Genomic DNA, 17,515 nt, shown 5'->3' with positions numbered 1-17,515 from the left:
TATATACAAAATACCTTTAGATAGCTAAGTAATGCTTAGAGCAGCCACTAAAAATCTATACAAAGATATACACTACAGACAATACGAAAGATAAGTCAAGATGGAATTCCAAAAATGTTCAAGTAACCCATAGATGATAGGAAATACAAAACAGAGATATGAAAAACAGAACAAACAGCAAGCAAAAAAGTAAAATGGGAAACTTAAGCCCTAATATATCCATAATTCCATTACATGTAAATGGTCTAAATATATCAATTAAGGGACAGATATTGACAAAATTGATTAAAAGACATGACCAAACTACAAGAAACCCATTTTAAATACAGTGATATAGACAAGTTGAAAGTAAAAATATATGAAAAGATATATCATGCAAACATTAATCAAAATAGACCAGAAATGGCTATATTAATATCAAATAAAGTAGACTTCAGAGGAATGAAAGTTATTAGAGACAGAGAGAGACATTATATTATGATAAAAAATTAATCCACAAAGACAATACAGCAATCCTTAATCTGTATGCACTAAAATATAAAGCTGAAAAATGTGGGTGCCTAGGTGGCTCAGTTGGTTGTGTCTAACTCTTGATCTCAGCTCAGGACTTGATCTCAGAGTTGTGAGTTCCAGCCCTGTGTTCGGCTCCCCACTGGGCATGGACACTACTTACAAAAAGAAAAAAAAAAAAAAAGCTGCAAAATGTGAAGCAAAAACTGGTAGAACTTAAAGATGAAATAAGAAAAATCTCACAATTAGAGTGCCTGGGTGGCTCAGTTGATTAAGCCTCTGACTCTCGGTTTTGGCTCAGGTCATGGTCTCACAGTTCATGAGTTTGAGCCCCACATCAGGCTTTGCATTGACAGTGTGGAACCTGCTTGGGATTCTCTCTCCCTCTCTCTCTACCCCACCCCACTTTTTCTCTCTCTCAAAATAAAGAAATAAACTTAAAAAAAAGGTTATCTTTGGGAAAAAAGAAAAGAAAAACCCACAATTCTGCTTGGAGACTTCCACACTCCTCTCTTAACAATTGGTAGAACAGCTGGACAGAAAATCACAAATATGTAGAAGAACTCAACACCACCACCAACCAAAAGTATTTAATCAACATTTATAGAAAATTCTATCCAAAAAGAAAAGAACATACATTCTCTTCAAGTGCCTACAGGAAATATGCCAAGATAGACCACATTTTGGGCCATAAAAGAAATATCAACAAATTTAATTTTTTTTTTCAACGTTTATTTATTTTTGGGACAGAGAGAGACAGAGCATGAACGGGGGAGGGGCAGAGAGAGAGGGAGACACAGAATCGGAAACAGGCTCCAGGCTCTGAGCCATCAGCCCAGAGCCTGATGCGGGGCTCGAACTCATGGACCGCGAGATCGTGACCTGGCTGAAGTCGGACGCTTAACCGACTGCGCCACCCAGGTGCCCCGAAATATCAACAAATTTAAAAGAATTGGAATAATAGTGTGGTCTTCAAGCACTTGGAATCAAACTAGAAGTCTATAACAGAGAGGTAATAGGAAAATCTCCAAAATCTTGGAAACTAAACAACACTAAATGACTTCTGAATAATCCATGAATCAGAGAGAAAATCTCAAGGAAAAATTTTTAAAAAATACAATTGAAGTGAATGAAAGTGAAAATACAACATATCAGAATTTGAAAGACACAACTAGAGAAGGGCTAAGAGGAAAATGTATAACAGTAAATGCATACAGAAAAGAGGAAAGGTCCTAAATTAATAATATAAGCTCCCACATCAAGAATCTAGAAAAAGAGAGAAATAAACTCAAAGCAAGGAGCAAGGAGATAAGTATAAGGACAGAAATCAATGAAATTTTAAATTGAAAAACAATAGAGATAATAAATGAAGCAAAGGTCTCCTTCTTTGAAAAGATCAATTTGGTTGAGAAATATCTAGCTATATTAGCAAGAGAGAGAGAGAGAGAGAGAGAGAGAGAGAGAGAGAGCATCTTTACCAATATCAGCAATAAAACAAGAAGAATCACTACAGACTGCAGACATCAAAAGTTTTAGGGGAATATTAAAACAACTCTACACACATAAATTTGAAAATATAGATGAAATGGACTAAATTCCTTGAAAAACACAACCTACCACAACCCAATATTAAATAGATTATTTGAAAATGCCTATAACATAAGAAATTTAATTTGAAACTTAAAAATTCATCCCAAAGAAATTATTGGGCCCAGAGAGCTTCACTGGAAAATTCTCCCAAACATATAAAGATTTCACACAAATTTAGTACAATCTCATCTCAAAAAGAGAAAAGAAAGGGACACTTCAAATGCATTTTATGAAGATAGTTTTACTCTTCTACCAAAACCAGACAAAGAAGTACAAAAAATAAAATAAAAAAAGAAAGAAAACTAAAGACTGATTATCAGTCATCATACAGAATTATAAAATCCCTTAACATATATTAACAAATAGAATTGCGGCACCTGGGTGGCTCAGTCGGTTGGGCGTCTGACTTCGGCTCAGGTCATGATCTCGTGGTCCGTGAGTTTGAGCCCCGTGTCGGGCTCTGTGCTGACAGCTCAGAGCATGGAGCCTGTTTCAGATTCTGTGTCTCCCTCTCTCTCTGACCCTCTCCCGTTCATGTTCTGTCTCTCTCTGTCTCAAAAATAAATAAACGTTAAAAAAAATTAAAAAAAAAAACAAATAGAATTTAGCAATGTGTTAAAAGAATTATTCACCATGATCAGGAGGAGTTTGTTTTTAAGATGAAGACTGATGCACCAAATGTCCATTGATGGATGAATGGATAAAGGTGTGGTATATATGTACAGTGGAGTATTATTCGGCAATCAAAAAGAATGAAATCTTGCCATTTGCAACTATGTGGATGGAACTAGAGGGTATCATGCTAAGCGAAATTAGTCAGAGAAAGACAAATATCATATGACTTCACTCATATGAGGACTTTAAGATACAAAACAGATGAACATGAGGGAAGGGAAGCAAAAATAATATAAAAACAGGGAGGGGGACAAAATATAACAGACTCTTAAAAATGGAGAACAAACAGAGGTTTACTGGAGGGGTTGCGGGAGTGGGGGATGGGCTAAATGGGTAAGGGGCATTAAGGAATCTACTCCTGAAATCATTGTTGCACTATATGCTAACTAACTTGGGTGTAAACTAAAAAAATAAATAAACATGGTTAAAATTAAAAAAAAAAGGGTGATGCAATATTTAAAAGTCAATCAAGGGGCACCTGGGTGGCTTAGTCAGTTAAGTCTCTGACTTAAGCACAGGTCATGATGTCACAGTTCCTGGGTTCAAGCCCCATGTCAGGCTCTGTGCTGACAGCTCTGAGCCTGGAGCCTGCTTCGGATTCTGTGTCTCCCTCTCTTTGCCCCTCCCCCACTCATTCTCTCCCTCTCTCTCTCTCTCCCCCCCCCCCAAAATAAATAAACATTAAAAAATAAAAAATAAATAAAAGTCAATCAATGTGATCTACCATATTTACGGGCTAAAGAAAAAAATCACATGATCATATCAAGTGATGCAGAAAAAGTATTTGACAAAATCCAACACCAATCCATGATTAAAACTTTAAGAAAAATAGGAATACAAGGAACTTCCTCAGGTTGATATAGCACATATACAAAAAATCTGCTGCTAACATTATACTTGATGGTAAAAGAATGAATGCTTTTTGCCTAAGTCTGGGGAAAAGAGAAGGATGTCTCCTATGTCACTCTTATTCAGCTTAGTGCTGGAAGGCCCAGCCAGTGCAATAAGACAAGAAAAAATACAAAGGATATCACTCAGAAAGAAAGAAATAAAGCTGTCCCTCATTACAGATGACATAATTGTTTATGTAGAAAATCCCAAGGAATCTACAAAAACATCCTATAACTAATAAGTGAGTTCAGCAAGGTCACAGGTTCTAAGATAAAAAAAAAATTGTTAATCAGTTGCATTTCTAAATATATAACAATAAACATGGCACAAAAATTGTAAATGCAATACCACTTACAATTGCTCAAAATAAAATAAAAAACTTAGGTGTAAATCTAAAAAACATGTACAAGACTTGTATCCTGGAAACTATAAAATGCTAATGAAAGAAATCAAAGACGTTCTAAATAAATAGAGAGACCTATTATGCTCATGTTTTGGAAGAGTCTACATAGTAAAATATCAATTGTCCCCAAAATTGATAAGCAGGTTTAATGCAATTTCTATCAAAATCTCAACAAGATTTTTTTGTAGATATATACAAGAGTTTTTAAAAATTATATGAAGAGGCAAAAAAACTACAATAGCTGAAACAATTTTGAAAAAAAGGAGGTGGAAGGAATCAATCTATTGAATTTTAAGATACACAGTAATCAAGACCTAAATCAGACAAGAAACTTGTATCAAGAATATATAAAGTGGAGTGCCTAGCTGGCTCAATCAGTGGAGAATGTGACTCTTAATCTCAGGGCCATGATTTCAAGTCCCATGTTGAATGTGAAGCCTACTTAAAAAAAAAAGAAAAAAGAATATATAAAGAATTCTAACAGCTCAAGTATAAGAAGGAAAACAACCCAACTTTTAAAATTGGCAAAAATTGAAACAGATAATTTCACAAAAGATGATATAAAGTGACAATACGCAAGTATCATCAATCATCTGGGAAATGGAAATCAAAACCTCAATGAGATATCATTACACATTCACTTTAATGGCCAAATTTTTTCTTTTTCTTTTTTTTTGCCTTTAGAAGAATGTGCCTTCTTTATTAGCTTATTTCCTGGTTATGTTATAGATTTTGTTACTATTGTGAATCATGTCTTTTTTTTCTCTTGTTTTTTGGATTTATTATTTATCTATTTATTTATTTTAATATAATTTATTGTCAAATTGCTTAACATACAGTGTGTACAGTGAGCTCTTGGTTTTGGGGGTAGATTCCCATGGTTCATCACTTACATACAACACCCAGTGCTCATCTCAACAAATGCCCTCCTCAATGCCCATCTCCCATTTTCCCCTCTTCCCCAACCCCCAACAACCCTCAGTTTGTTCTCTGCAGCTAAAAGTCTCTTATGATTTGCTTCTCTCCCTCTCTGTTTGTAACTATTTTTTCCCCTTGCATTCCCCACAGTCTTCTGTTAAGTTTCTAAAGTTCCACATATGAGTGAAAACATATGATATCTGTCTCTCTCTGACTGACTTATTTCGCTTAGCATAATACCTTCCAGTTCCATCCACGTTGCTGCAAATGGCATGATTTCATTCTTTCTCATTGCCGAGTAGTATTCTAGTGGCCAGAATTTAAAACACTGATATCAGTGAGAATGTGGAACCACTGAAACTCCTATGTTGCTGATGAGAATGTAAATTGCATGGCCACCACAGAAAAAAAGTTTAGTAGTTTCTTATAAAGTTACATGTACACTTAGAATACAACCCAGAGAAATGAAACTATAGGTCACATGAAGACTTGTACACAAATATTTATAGCAGCTTTAATCGTTGTAGCCCAAACTGGAAAAAATCCTAATGCCCACTAACTGGTGAGTGGATAAACAAATTGTGGTATATCCATACAATGAAGCACAACTCAGTAACAAAGAGGAATGAACTAGAGACACTAGCAACTACTTGGATGAATCTCAAACTATTAAGCAAACCAAGAAATCAGACACAAAAGAGTATAATATCTATTAGTCCCTTTATATGAAATTCTAAAGAGGCAAACCCAATTCCTGGTAACAGGAAACAGAAGAGTTGCTGTTTTGGATCAACATTGAGGGGAGAGGGAAGAGGTTGGATTGCGAAGGCCACAAGGGAACTTTTTGGAATGATGGAGATGTTCTCTATCTTGACTGGAGCATGGGTCACACTAAACAAAATGCACACTTAAAATGAGTACATTTTAATGTATGTTTTTATTTTATACACAATTAGGTTTTGTTTAAATCAATAAAATTGACTTAAAAGAAACAATTCTCAGCCTTTGATAGATCCAAGAAGGAAATAGAGGAAGTGAATAATATATTTAATTATGATAGATGAGAGAAAAATGAATAGAATATTCTATGCATATATTATTCTCAGAACAGCTTTTAAATTGATGATCTCATAGGTTACCAAGAAAAAAATTAATCCAATAGAAGGAGGATTTCATTGATATGTTCACATACTGAAATGCAATAAAATAAGAAATGGATTGCAAAATAATAAATAAACATCACTTGGAAAATTAAAAATGCCCTCATAAATAAAGCTTAAGTTGAAAACAAAATAAGATTGCAACTATAGGCTGGAAAATAATTATGATAACACTGTATCAAACTTATGAGATGCTAAGGTAATGCTCAGAGGATAATTCATAATTTTTAATGTTATTTACTCTGAAACAAAGAAGACTAGAAATAAATGAACTAAACATTCATTTCAAGAAGTAAAAAAGGAAATTTTACTAGACTTTCTTAAAAATAATGAATAAGGTTAAAGTTGATGAATTGAAAAAAAAAGGAAACGAAAAATTAAGCCTACATTTTGTTTTAAAAAATAGTAACAATAAGACAGAATTCTGGCAAAATTAATAAATAGAGAGGGATAAGAAAGAAAAACTAAATTAACATATTTGGGTTACATCAGTGAAAATGGCAAGGCAAGGCCATTCAGAAATTCCCTCCTTCATAAAAACAATGAGAAAACTGGCAAAAGTGGTCAAAAATCAACGTTTTCAGAACTCTGGAAATTTACCAGAGGCTTGAAGTTATGTGGGAAGTGTTTGTTCAAGGAAAACAGCTGAATCTCAGTAAGAACATAAAACTTTGTGATATTTTAATTGATTTAATCCAATCTACCATTCTCCACATCTTCAGTATACTTGAAAACTAACAGTCTGCTTTTGGGGTGAAAAACAGTAGCCTGGTGGCTAATAGACTGAGCAGAACAGTACTGTACCTCCTTCAAAGTTTTATTTCCCATCACTTTTCATGATCTGACCTATCTTGTGCATCCTTGGAAGACTCCATGTTCAATGCTATCTTCATTTGACCTGGTTGAGTGCTTGCCCAGTGCAAGAAACCTCTTCCCTAGAGGTGTTTGTCTAAAACTATTACCAGCAATTGTTTAACTTCCTGACTCCCTGAGATGGTAGAAACTAGTTGGACCAAACAATAGACAAAACAAAAAAGCTTAATGAAAGAATCTGGGGAAGCACCTGGGTGGCTTGGTTGGTTGAGCGTCCAACTCACCGTTGTGGGATTGAGCCCCATATTGGGCTCTGTGCTCACAGCATGGAGCCTGCTTGGGATTCTCTCTCTCCGTCTCTCTTTGCCCCTGCCCTGTTTGTGTGCTCTCTCTCGCTCTCTCTCAAAAATAAATAAATAAATAAATAAACTTAAAAAAAAAAAGAATCTGGGGAATGAGATATGCATTGGGCTTTGCAAAATCTCTGAAATTACATTAAAATTTCAGCTTTTTTTTTCTTCAGAAATCCACAAACTTATCCTAAAACTCACATGAAAGTACAAGGGAGTAAGAATAGCCAAAACAACCTTGAAAAAGAAAAAGTTAGAACACTCCAATGTCCCAATTTAAAAAGTTTTTTAATGTTTATTTATTTTTGAGAGAGAGATAGAGCGTGAGTGGGTGAGGGACAGAGAATGAGAGAGAGGGAGACACAGAATCTGAAGCAGGCTCCAGGCTCTGAGCTGTCAGTACAGAACCCAAAGTGGGCTAGAATTCACGAACTATGAGATCATGACCTGAGCAGAAGTTGGACACTTAACTGACTGAGCCACCCAGGCACCCACCAACTTCCCAATTTTAAAACTTAGTACAAAGCTGCAGTAATCAAGACAGTGTGGTAAAGGCATAAGAAGAGACATGTAGATCAATGGTATAGAATTGAGAGTCCAGAAGTAAGTAAAGCCATGTATCTATGGGCAGTCAATTAATTTCCAATAAGGGTGCCAAGAAACTTCAATAAGGAAAGAATAGTCTTCTCAATAAATGGTGCAGGAATAACTGACTATCCACATGCATAAGAATAAAGTTGGACTCTTACTTCACACCATATAGAAAAATTAACTCAAAGTGGATCAAAGGTAAAACACAGACTAAAATTATAAAACCCTTAGAAGAAAACTAAATTTTAATTTGGATTTTTAATTACACATTATTTTCTTTGGTATAACATCTAAAGCTCAAGCAACCAAAAGGGGGAAAGAGATAAATTGAATTTTCCCAAAACCTAAAACTTCCTCTTTTGCTCAGACACATGGTGCCGGCAGCATGGGCAAGTGGCCAGGTATTCATACTGCCAGGAAGTTCTGTAGCCACTGACGAGACTAGAAGTGGCATGATGAAAAGTACGAGAAAGCCCAGTTGGGTGCAGCCCTGGAAGCCAACCCTCTTGGAGGCACTTTTCATACCAAGGGAATTGTGCTGGGCAAGTAGAGATGGAAGCCATACAGCCAAATTCTGCCATCAGGAAGTGTGTTAAGGTCCAGCTGATCAAGAATGGGGAAAAAAAAAAAAATCACAGCCTTTGTACCCAATTATGGTTGTTTGAATTTTATTGAGGAGAATCATGAAGTTCTGTTTGCTGGATTTGATCGCAGAGGCCATGCTGTTGGTGATGTTCCTGGAGTTCACTTTAAGGTTGTCAAAGTAGCCAGTGTCTTTCTTGGCCTTATACAAAGGCAAGAAGGAAAGACCAAGATCATGAGTTTTGATGGTGAAAACATGATAGCAATAAATTTCATGTTCCAAAATTTTTTTTTTAACTTGAATGCTTTAAAAGAGACTATCAGGGCACCTGCGTGGCTCAGTCGGTTGAGTGTCTGACTTTGGCTCAGGTCATGATCTTGAGGTTCATGAGTTCAAGCCCTGCATCAGGCTCTGTGCTGACAGCTCAGAGCCTGGAACCTGCTTCAGATTCTGTGTGTGTGTGTCTCTCTCTCTCTGCCCCTCCCCTGCTGACACTCTGTCTCTTGCTCTCAAAAATAAACATTAAAAAATAATAAAAATAAAAGAGACTATCAAGAAATCGAAGCATTGTCAACAATAACCAAACCACGGAAAGAACCCGTGTCCTTCAACTGATGAATGGATAAATATACATGTCATATATATATGATATATATACACATGCATGTTATATACATATATATATAAACATATACATATATACATACATATACACACACAACGGAATACAATAATAAATACATACACATAATTGACTATTACTCAGCCATCAAAAAGAATGAAACCTTGCCATTTGCAATGATGTGGATGGAGCTAGAGTGCATTATGCTAAGCAAAATAAGTCAGTTAGAGAAAGACAAATATCATATGATAGCACTCCTATGTGGAATTTAAGAAACAAAACAGATGAACATATGGGAAGTGGGAAGGAAAGAGAGGGAAACAAATCATTAGAGACTCTTGATGATAGAGGACAAACTGAGGGTTGATGGAGGGAGGTGGGTGGGGGATGGGCTAGATGGGTGATAGGTATTAAGGAGGGCGCTTGTGATGAGCACTGGGTGTTGTATATAAGTGATGAATCACTGAATTCTACTCCTGAAACCACTATTACAGTGTATGTTAACTAACTAGAATTTAAATAAAAATGTTTTAAAAAGAAATTTAAAAAGCTGAAAAGGCAATCCATAAGATGGAAGAACATATTTTCAAATTATATGAGAATCATATATCTGATAACTGACTTGTATCCGGAATATGTAAAGACCTTCTACAACTTAACAATAAAAAGACAAATAATTTAAGATAACCCAATAGGCAAAGGATATATATGCCTTATGGAAATGTAAATAAAAACCACAATGAGATACCACTCCACACCCCCTAGGACGACCATAATTTAGAAGATAGACAATAAAAGCTGTTAGCAAGGATGTGGAGAAGTTGGAACTCTCTCACACACACTGCTAGAAGTAATGTATAATAGTAAAGCCGTTTTGAAAACCTGTTCAGTAGTTCCTCAGAAGGATAAACATAGAGTTACCCTATGACCCAGCAATTCCACCTCTAGGTATATGCCCAAGAGAATTGAAAATACGTGTTCATACAAAAACCTGTACCTGAATATTCAGCATTATTCATAATAGCCAGAAAATGGAAACAACCCAAACACTCATCAAGGGTGAATATTATTCAGCCATGAAAAGAAATGAAATACTGATACATTTTATAGTGTGGATGAATCTTGAAAATATTGTGCTAAATGAAAGAAGCCAGACATGAAAGGCTGCATATTGTGTGATCCCATTTATGTGAAATGTCCAGATGAGACAAATTCATAGAGACAGGAAGTATATCAGTGTTGCCAGGGGCTGAGAGGGAGGGGACGGAGTGACAGCTTAATGGGTGCCAGATCTCTTCTTGGAGTGATGAGAATATTTTGGAGTTAGACAGTGGTGATGGTTGTAAAACCTGTAAATATATTACAAATCAGTGAATGGTTCACTTTAAAAGAGTGAATTTTATGATATGTGAATTATATCTCAATACAAAAATGTATAACGTTGGGAATAATGAAGGAGTTTTAACCAAAGATCTAGGCAGAAAAATGTTATTTGTAAGCACATATTACATAAAAATTACAAAAATGCTCTATGCTCCAAAAACTTAAAAAAAAATTTTTTTAAGGGGTGGGGGGGAATCCCAAGCAGGCCCCATGCTCAGCATGGAGTCTGATGTGGGGCTCAATCTCACAACCGTGAAATCATGACCTGAGCCAAAATCAAGAGTCAGTTGCTTAACTGATGGAGACATCCAGGTGCCCTCCAAAATTAAAAATTTGAATGAACTAGATGATCTTATGAGCATATATATTCCCACAATGGACTCAAAAAGAAATAGAGAATGTGTATAGACTATAAATCATCGCTGAATTCAAGATTGTTGTCAGAGAATTGTACCAAAAGGCATTAAATCTATATTATTTCATCAGTAGATCTCTCAAACTCAGGTCTGATAACACTTATATACACACACAGAAAAGAAAACTAATAACGAGTCATGCTTTGGGTTATGGATATAAAATTTCTTTAAAAAAATAAAAGAATGATTGGATCCAGATGTACATTAAAAAATCATACACCACCACCAAATAGGGCTCATTATGAGAATAGAAGGTCAATTCAATATTAAAAAGTCCACTATTATAACTAATCATATTAATATCAAAAATGGGAAACCATATTAAGCTCTTTACATACCAAAGATAATAGTTACACAATTTTATGTGTTTTAACCTACATCAAATCAAATGTCTAGAAACATTGTAATTAAAATCAGAAAGAAGACAAGACCCTCAACCATCAATGTTACTTAACTTCATTATATAAGTGCTTGCCAACACGATTAGATAAGAAACTTTACCAAACCCATGGGCAACATTTAAAATATTTAACAAGGAGATAGTGATATAAACTAATACATTCATTAGTTAGAATTTAGTCTCTTTTGCTTTCTTTTTTTTTTTTATTTAAAAAAAATTTTTTTTTTTAACATTTATTTATTTTTGAGACAGACAGAGACAGAGCATGAACGGGGGGAGGGCCAGAGAGAGGGAGACACAGAATCTGAAGCAGGCTCCAGGCTCTGAGCTGTCAGCACAGAGCCTGATGCGGGGCTGGAACTCACGGACCGTGAGATCGTGACCTGAGCAAAGTCGGACGCTCAACCGACTGAGCCACCCAGGCGCCCCTAGTCTCTTTTGCTTTCTAAGAAACTAAGATATATCATAAAATTGCCAATTAATAAAGGTTATAGTTAATTTTTTTAATCAGATCATTCTAGATTTTTTTAAAATGTTTCTTTATTTTTGAGAGACACAGAGCACAAATAGGGGAGGGTCAGAGAGAGAGGGAGACACAGAATCTGAAGCAGGCTCCAGGCTCCGAGCTGTCAGTACAGAGCCCGATGCGGGGCTCAAACCCACAAACCACGAGATCATGACGTGAGCCAGGGTCGGATGCTCAACTGATTGAGCCACCCAGGCATCCCTCAGATAGATCATTCTAATAACTTCCAAACCATTTGTTGATTTTTAGAAATTGTCAGTACAGTTTTGTAAAACATAGACATCCTAATTAAATGATGCTCTCTCTGAACTATAATCTAACACCTGAATTGTACCAGATTCTTTAAATGATTTACCATTCCTTGTTGGTCAGTGAGTGGTTTGTTTAAATGCATGTCTCTTAATGTCCAAAACACTGTTCACAGTGCTGACTCACCTCTTAGCTTCTGCTGGAATTTTTTGGCCTTTAAAATATTTGGGATTTTATATATTTAATTTCTATTAAATAAGACATAAAATTATTTACTATAATGTATTTAATTTTAAAAGTCATTTGTTAATCTTCATTTACTTTCAATCCATGGGGCTTCATAAACACTATTTTTGGTCAAATAATGGCCAAAGCAACATTAATTATTTAATAAATTAAAGAACACAATTTATTAAAGAAAAATAAAAGAAATTTAAGAATTATTACTTTTTACTTTTGTCATTAAATAACAAATATATTTCTGATAATTTACCAATTGAATATATTTTCCTTTTGAATCAGTACTTTATCTTATTTAAAAGGGTATACTCGTGGGGCGCCTGGGTGGCTCAATTGGTTAAGCGTCTGAATTCAGCTCAGGTCATGATCTCACAGCCACATCATGATCGGGCTCTATGATGACAGCTCAGAGCCTGGAGCCTGCTTCGGATTCTGTGTCCCTCTCTCTCTCTATCTCTCCCTCACTTGTACTCTGTCTCTCTCTCTCAAAGATAAGTAAACATTAAATTTTTTTTTTTAAATAATAGAAGGGTATACTCTTTATTTCTATAAAATTTCAATTTTTCTTTAGTTTTATATATTTAAACATTTTTAATTTGGGAGCATTTAGTTTTTAATTTGGGAACATAAATTGTCCCATATACTTAGTAAAGCTTTCTATTAAGCTAAATATATCATTGATATATTTATTATATATTATATTATATATGTTATATTTAGCAGAGAGAGAGAGAGAGAAAATCTTAAGCAGGCTCCTCGCATGGAGCCTGTTGGGGGGCTCGATCTCATGACCTTGGATCATGACCTGAACCGAAATCAAAAGTCGTACACTTAACCGACTGAGCCACCGAGGCATCCCTATCATCGATATTTAAATTAATGGATAGTTTAAAGTAAAATCTCTTTTTAAAAAAGAGTAATTTTTAAACTTTTGCTCCTATGACACAATTTTTGTTCAATTGATAAACTCGAAATGAATTTCAAACTGCTTTTGTAATTCTGACATTACAGCCAAGCATCCTAATTTTCATGGTCTCAATTCCCAAATCTTCAGATATATTATAAATTTTTCCTGATGTTACATGATGTATGGTAATAAATTAAGAAAACCTTTATAATTACTTACTTGGTTTATATATTTTATTGCATCATTCAAGGGTAATTGAATTCAGTGACTTGGACAGTGCCAAATTAAAACATTCAAAAATTTCCCTAAATTTTGGCTGAAACTGCAGACTCTCTCCCTTGCTAATCACAGGCACTGTGTGTATAAAATCAAATAAGGTTTTCATGAAAATATTTCTCATTGAAACCATTTTTCTCATGTGTCAACAATAAATTTTGATAAATTATTTCAGATGTTGTTCCTTCCTGCTTCATGAGATCAACAAAAACCATTAAATTATCTTCAAAGTCTTGAATTTCACATTTTAAGTAAATTATTAAAAACTAGTTTATATGAAACAGTTGAAGCTTCATCAATAATGATTGAAATTTTACTGCTTTGATTTATACATTTTCCAAAAAGTTGTTTTCTCATATGAGCAGATAAATATTTTGCAACAAACAACTCCATAAATTTAGATTGCTACAGTAAGCCCATATTGATATTGCTCTTTTTTAAAGTTCTATTAAATATTTTATGTTTGACAATGTTCAATTATTTTTTTAACCATACAGATGGTGTTTTCATTTGCTGTATCAATACTGTGATGCATTTTTTCAGAGGTTTTTACTATTGCCAGTGGTTTTTATGTGAACCTGATTTATAACCTTTTTTATAATCTTCCTCATTAATGAGAGAAATTTTTCTTTATTAAAACCATGAATTTTGGGGTGCCTGGGTGGCTCAGTCGGTTAAGCGTCCGACTCTTGATTTCAGCTCAGATCATGATCTCACAGTTGTGAGACTGAGCCCTGTGTCGGGCTCCTCATTGGGTGTGAAGCCTGCTTAAGAGTCTCTCTCCCTCCTATAGATGCTGGAGAGGATGTGGAGAAACGGGCAGCCTCTTGCACTGTTGGTGGGAATGCAAACTGGTGCAGCTGCTCTGGAAAACAGTGTGGCGGTTCCTGAAAAAATTACAAATAGATCTACCCTATGGCCCAGCAATGGCACTGCTAGGAATTTACCCAAGGGATACAAGAGTGCTGATGCATAGGGGCACTTGTACCCCAATGTTTATAGCAGCACTTTCAACAATAGCCAAATTATGGAAAGAGCCTACATGTCCATCAACTGACGAATGGATAAAGAATGGTTTATATATACAATGGAATACTACTTGGCAATGAGAAAGAATGAAATCTACCATTTGTAGCAACGTGGATGGAACTGGAGAGTGTTATGCTGCGTGAAATAAGTCATACAGAGAAAGACAGATACCATATGTATTCACTCCTTTGTGGATCCTGAGAAACTTAACAGAAGGCCATGGGGGAGGGGAAGGGAAAAAAAAGTTAGAGAGGTAGGGAGCCAAACCATAAGAGACTCTTAAAAACTGAGACTAAACTGAGGGTTGATGGCAGGTGGGAGGGAGGGGAAAATGGGTGATGGGCATTGAGGAGGGCACCTGTTGGGATGAGCTCTGGGTGTTGTATGGAAACCAATTTGACAATAAACTTCATATAAAAAAAAAAAGAGTCTCTCCCTCTACCCCTGCCCCTCCCCTGCTCTCACTCTCTCTCTCAAACAAACAAACAAACCATGAGTTCTAACAGAACATAAAACATTTGATGAAAGTATAGCACTTTCAAGGTTTAATTGTAAACAAGTTTTGTACCCTGATCGTCTGAGTAATATTTACACGCTAACTATAAAGAGTCACTCATGCTACTTTTGTTGGAATAACTGAGTTGTTTTCATTCCATGTATACAACTTTTTTATTTTATTTTGCTTTGTTTCTTACGCAGCATCAAAAGATGTCCCAGGTATTGGTTTCCACTTGGTATCAGAAGCTATCCCAGGGACGGCTCGTTATTAACATTAACATATTAACATATTCTTCCTTGTTCTTCCACGGTCAGAAGATTCATGTTTATAATATTTATTTATTTGTTTGTTTGTTTGTTTATCTTTTAGAGAGAGAGAGAGAACGCAGGTAACGCACTCGCGTGAGTGAGGGAGAGGCAGAGGGAGACAGAGTATCTTAAGCAGCAAGGATTCGCACTCAGCACACAGTCGGACTTGGGGCGCGATCTCACAAGCCTGGCTGGGACCAGGCGCTGGAAGCAAGAGTCAGATGCTCAACCGACCGAGCTACCCAGGTACCCCTTTGTTTATAATATTTTAAAAGAACATGAAGAAACTTATCCAAGCTCTACTGTGTCTTCACTCTGGGTTTCATTTTTAATATTTTATTATTAGGTTTATAAACCTCGGAACACTGCACTATGACACAAAGAATTATAGTATACTAACTGTAAAATGAAGTAAAAACTGAAATATTTAGAGGCAGGGGCAATTACATAATTTGGGCGTAATAATAAATTTTGAATTCTCCCCACACAGTGGTTCTCAAACTTTTTGGTCTCAGAATTCTTTTACAGAGTTAAAAATTAGCTAGGGCAGCCTTAAATCTTTTGTTTATGTGGGTTACATTTATCAATACGGTATTAGAAGTTACAATTGAGAACTTTTCATTTGTGTATTTATTCAGTAAAAAAAAATAACAATAATAGCCTGGGGAATGCTAACAAAGAATTTTTTATGAAAATAATTGTTTTCCCAAATAGTGAGAAGAGCACCATTGTTATACATTTTTGCAAATCTCTTTAATGTCTGGCTTAATAGAATTCAGCTGGATGCTGAGGGCCGCTTCTGCCTTCAATCTGTTGTGATATCGCTCATCACGTGGCCTCTGGAAAACTCCGCTTACACTCACGGAACAAGAGTGAAAAAGGCAAATGATGTATTGGTGTCATTAGATGTTTTCTTTTCAGAGATTCCTGAAGGGGTCTCAGAGAACTTCAGAGGTGACTAACCCACAGGCTGGGAACCACTGTCCTCAAGTATAGTGCTCAAGTCCTCAAGTCTCAAGTGCTTCTGAGAGCGTGTGCCGTGAAGTCATGCTGCCTTCCACGAAACAGGCCAAACTGGCAGGGAATGCTCCAAAATTGCTCAGATGTCACTGTGACGGGAGACCCGCCTACTGGCAGCTATCACGTGCTACAGCCATCAGCGTGAACTAATGGATTTACATTGGAATCTATATCATTAACTGATTTTGCTGTACCTTGCTGTTGCTGATACACTATTTACCAACTGGTAAGCATGTTTTTCAAAATTTGAAAATGAGTAGATCATACCGGTACCTACCACGGAATATTAGCTCTGCTAAGAATTATACATTAAAAAAAATTTTTTTTCTTAATGTTTATTTATTTTTGAGACACAGAGAGAGAGAGAGGGAGCACGCACGTGCGCGCGCGAGTGTGGGGGAGGGACAGAGAGAGAGAGAGGAAGACACAGAATCTGAAGCAGGCTCCAGGCTCTGAGCTGTCAGCACAGAACCCGATGCCGGCCTCGAACTCACGGAGTGCAAGATCAGGACCTGAGCTGAAGTCGGACGCTTAACCGACTGAGCCACCCAGGTGCCCCATGAATTATACATATTTTAGATGGAGAGTTATAATTGTCACTCTTGGTTGGTGATGTATTTTATTTTTTTAATGTTTTATTTATTTTTTAAGAGAGAGCATGAGCAGGGGAGGGGCAAAGAGAGAGCGGGGACAGAGGATCCAAAGCCGGCTCCATGCTGACAGGGTGACAGCCGCAAGCCCGATGTGGGGCTCAAACCCATGAGCCTCAAGATCATGACCTGAGCCAAACACATAACATGACCTGAGTCGGACACATAACTGACTGAGCCACCTTGGCGCCCAGTCGGTGATGTATTGACATCTGAAAGCCAAGAAAATAAAAAAAAAAAACATTGACAGTAATTAGGGCATTCTGTAAGAAAACCTATTGCAAACTAAAAATGCATACATATCTGTGTGTGTATCAACATTTATATCGATTTACATCTATATCTACCTTTCCTATACAGCAAGGACCATTCAAACTTACCAAATATATGTAGAACATATATGAAGAACAGAATTTGACTGGGGACATAAAAGAGGCTGTATTATTACCCTAAATGAGAGGGTTCAATATTGTAACTCTTCCCAAATTAATGTATATATTTAACAT

General features: G+C 36.0%; 1 protein-coding gene and 1 pseudogene across 25 annotated transcripts in view; both read left to right on the top strand.

Moving 5' to 3' along the window:
• Positions 1–17,515, top strand: part of ZNF618 (zinc finger protein 618) — a 377,016-nt gene that overhangs the window by 149,693 nt on the left and 209,808 nt on the right. For all 25 annotated transcript variants that reach the window (XM_047828947.1, XM_047828945.1, XM_047828943.1 and 22 more), the window contains 2 exons: positions 15,401–15,585; positions 16,261–16,585. The gene's annotated coding sequence lies outside the window, so the exon portion shown is untranslated. The remainder of the gene's footprint in view (positions 1–15,400; positions 15,586–16,260; positions 16,586–17,515) is intronic.
• On the top strand, positions 8,287–8,722 carry LOC125149841 (40S ribosomal protein S23-like; annotated as a pseudogene).

Source organism: Prionailurus viverrinus, chromosome D4 (assembly GCF_022837055.1).
Source record: "Prionailurus viverrinus isolate Anna chromosome D4, UM_Priviv_1.0, whole genome shotgun sequence".
NCBI lineage: Eukaryota > Metazoa > Chordata > Mammalia > Carnivora > Felidae > Prionailurus > Prionailurus viverrinus.
The sequence above is the reverse complement of the archived record's forward strand: the minus strand, read 5'-3'. Positions and strand labels throughout refer to the sequence as shown.